The sequence below is a fragment of the Ixodes scapularis genome, unplaced genomic scaffold (genome assembly GCF_016920785.2).
Source record: "Ixodes scapularis isolate PalLabHiFi unplaced genomic scaffold, ASM1692078v2 PGA_scaffold5__190_contigs__length_132052651, whole genome shotgun sequence".
In the NCBI taxonomy this organism is placed as follows: Eukaryota; Metazoa; Arthropoda; class Arachnida; order Ixodida; family Ixodidae; genus Ixodes; species Ixodes scapularis.
The window spans coordinates 2,292,923-2,296,832 of NW_024609880.1; the positions used below are offsets into that span (position 1 = coordinate 2,292,923).

Sequence of the window (3,910 nt, forward strand, 5' to 3'; positions counted from 1 at the left end):
ATGAGTGATGAAAAGGTACGACCACATTGAAGAAAAAACTGTCAAGCAACACCGTCTTCGCTACGTCGTGCCGATGCCTGAAGAAGATTAGACGGGCATGAGTGTAGTGAAACTGTCAAGGACGAAGTGACTGATAAGGGGTGTGTGCCCGTCAAGAAAGTAAAAGGTGGCGCGTTCTTCTTCAGACGGATGGAGCGTCGCCGGACACCGCTCTCGCTGCGGACTCCATGGGGTGTTATGTTCGGAAGGCGTCTACACACACCAAGCGTGGGTACAGCGAAGTTGTCAGTAAGAAGTGACCTTTGCGCTTTCCGAGCTAGACGGATCATCGTGCGACACCCGTGGCTCTCGGAAAGAAGTACTGACATCAGTTCGGTGCGTGCCAGTTATGAAAGTGTCGGGAAGAAGTGACTGACATGCCAGTGATGAATTTCTCGGCAAAGAAGTGAATGAAGGAGAACTGCGTCGACGGTTCTTGGAAGACGTCGTCAAACCTGTACGTGTGTTCCTGCTTCGCTGGGTGCCACAAGTCGTGCAACGGGAACCCAACGCAAGTTCATCGCTGTAAGCCTACTTCGAACCGCTCTCGACAAAGCAAAGCTATAGGATGGCGGCGCTGGACGAATTCAAAATACCAAAAACGAAAATTACCATGCGTGGGCAATTTGAGCCAGAGCGGCACTCGTCCAGAAAGGCTGTTGGGAAGCCATCGAGCCTGGCTATGGTGGGAGAGAAATGATGAACGACGAGAGGAAGAACACCAAGGCTTTGACATTCATGTTCCTAGTAATGGAAGACACCTGCCTGGACGACATTGGGGAATGTTTGACAGCTCGTGAGGCCTGGAATACATTTTAAGAGATACATTTAAGGTGTGGGCTACTGCATGCTCTTCAGTTAATGGGAGACTTCTCCAGCACCAGAATGGAGCCAGATGAAACCATGAAGGATTACCTGGATCGAATAATGAACCTACAGAGGAAGCTTTTAACGGCAGGATACGCCTTCACTGACAGGGAAGTGGCACTGGTGATGCTGATGGGCTTGCCAGAAACGTATGAATCACTTATCCTAAATCTTGAGCAAGACGAAGGAACGCTCACGACGAAGAAGGTGAAAGCAAGGCTGCTGGTAGAAGAAAAGCGCCAAGTCAAATGTGAAAAAGACAAACTAAATGAGAGTGTAGAAAACAAGGCCCTCATGACCAAGAACAAGCCATTATGAGGAGCAGTCAGCTCCACAAACGTAACGGCAAGAACATTTTTCAAGGACAGAAGCAACTGGCACTGGTACAAGCTGCTCTGAACCTAAACAACGAGTTCGGTGCGGAAAATTCGGACACATTGCCAGGGAATGCAAGGAGGGTCCTGATGAAGAAGGATGCGGCTCACAGAGAAGACGAAATTCCAGTGAACCGAAGAAGGCGCTCTGTGCCAGAGGTGGAAGTTCCTCAGGGTCACACATCTGGTACCTTGGCAGTGGAGCAATTGACCACATGACGTCAAACAGAGCCAAATTCACCACTTTCAAGCCCTGCTGTTCGACTGTTGAGGCAGCAAATAAGGAGGTCATGGAAGTCGTCGGGAGAGGACAGGTAAAGATTGAACTTTCGAAAGACTGCGGTGGCACTGTCGTCGAGCTCCAAGATGTCCTCTACGTACCAAGCTTAGACGGTAACCTCTTGTCAGTTGGGAAGATTGAGGAACGTGGACTGAGCGTGACTTTCAGCAACGGAACAGCTAAAGTGATTGAAGCAAACGGTGACGTAATTGTCGTAGCCAAGCGCGATGGTAAATTGTACACTGTGAGTAAGTCACTTGCAACATTGAAGTTATCAAAGGCGACAGACGTCGCCCTGTGGCATCGACGACTCGGTCATCTCCACCATGAAGCTGTCGAAAAACTTTGCCAAAGTCGTAGAAGCAGTCAAGATGCAAAATGCTCGACATGTGCACTCGGCAAATTGAAGAAAAGCAGCTTCCGAAGGGTGGAACAAGGGCTAAGGCCCCACTGGAGCTGGTTCACTCGGATGTAGTTGGAAAGATCACACCTGCCTCGAAGGGAGGGTCGAACTACTTTGTCACATCCATTGATGACTACTCCAGATTCACTGTAGTGTACCCAATGAAGACGAAGAATGAAGTGCTGGACGGATTCGACCAGTACAGACGAATGGTCGAGATCCTCCACAACACGAAGGTGAAGACTTTGCGTAGTGACAATGGAGGAGAGTACACAAGCAAAGAGTTTGACGAGTACCTGGCCAAGCATGGCATAAAGCGTCGGCTCACCATTCCTGGCATACCTGAGCAGAATGGAGTTGCCGAGAGAATGAACCAAACTCTGTTTGACATGACGAGGTGTCTCCTCATCCAGTCCGGCGTCCCCAAAGAACTTTGGGCTGACGCCGTTGTCACTGCAAGTCGCATCAGGAACAAGTGTTCATCGAAAGCAGTCGAAGGAGAGTCGCCAGAAGCTCTGTGGACAGGGGGAGAAGTAAAACTGGACCACCTAAGAGTGTTCGGATGCAGAACATGGAGCCTGCGAACCAGACGATGCAAGGGAAGCAAGTTGAACCCGAAAGCAGAGGAGTGCATACTGGTCGGCTACCCAGAAGGAGTGAAGGGGTACAAGCTGTGGAACCAGAAAGAAGACCGCTTCTTTGTGAGTCGAGACGTCACCTTCGAAGGAGACTCCTTCCCGTGCAAGCTTGCCCAGCTAGGCTCCAAGCACCGACGTTGATGTATGTGACGACACTGAGGGCACAATCATTTTTCAAGCAGAAGACAGCTGGAGCAGGTCACGTGAGGTTGGTGGTCAGATCGAAATGATACTGGCCACAACAATGCCGAAGAAGTTAGCGCATCATCTGATGAAGACGACAACGGAGACACAGCAGATATTCGACGTGACAGATTGTGGTACGCAAGCATACAGAAGGTTGGCGAGACTGGCCAAGAAGGGACCACGTCAAAGTGGATGTCACGGCTGCTGCATAGCCAAGCAAAACAACCGGGAAGATCCAGAAACTCTACACGAAGCCTTTTCTGCATCAGACGAAGAGAGATGAAAAGCAGCGATACAGAGTGAACCGAACAGCCTTGAAGCTTCAGGAACATGGGAACTGGTGCCACGACCGAAGAAGAGACAGGTCGTAAAGTGTGAGTGGGTAATCCGCAAGAAATACGACGAGAACGGTGACCTGGAGAGGTACAAGGCACGGTTAGTAGCGTGCGGATACTCCCAGGTGGAAGGAACCGACTACAAGGAGACCTTCTCTCCTGTTGTCAAGCTGAAGTCCATCGGGACGCTGCTAGCCATAGCAGTCGAGAGAAATCGGAAGATCTACCAGGTTGAAATCACGGCAGCATACTTGAACGGAACACTGAAGGAGACCGTCTACTTGGAACAACCGCAGCCTTTCGGCAATTGCAAGAAGGATGAAGTCTGCCTTCTAAAGAAGAGCTTGTATGGACTGCGACAGTCTGGAAGGGAGTGGAATCTCACCTTGGACAAACTGCTGAAGTTGCAGGGGATGACAAGATCGAAAGCTGACCCCTGTGTATATGTTAGCAAAGAGAAGAAGCTCATCGTAGGAGTCTACGTTGATGACCTCTTGATCATCGCAGAAGAGGAGGAAGCGAATTCGATGCAAAAGACCTGGGGGAAGCCAGCCACATCGTTTCCATATGAATGAAAAGAAAAAGGGATGGAAAACTGACCCTCGATCAGACGGTTTATGCCGTCTGATCAAGGCGAGGCAGATGCTAAGGCAGCATCATCTCTTTTGGATCCTGGAAGCAAGTACCAAAGAGGAGAGAGCGACGACCGAATGAGAGAAGACCTGCCGCGCAAGTACAGACAGGCAATTGGTGCGTTGCTTTACCTTGTCGGAGGAACAAGACCGGAC

At 50.2% G+C, this 3,910-nt stretch overlaps 1 pseudogene; it reads left to right on the plus strand.

Moving 5' to 3' along the window:
- On the plus strand, positions 1–1,224 carry LOC120843524 (annotated as a pseudogene).
- Positions 1,225–3,910: the final 2,686 nt, after the last annotated feature.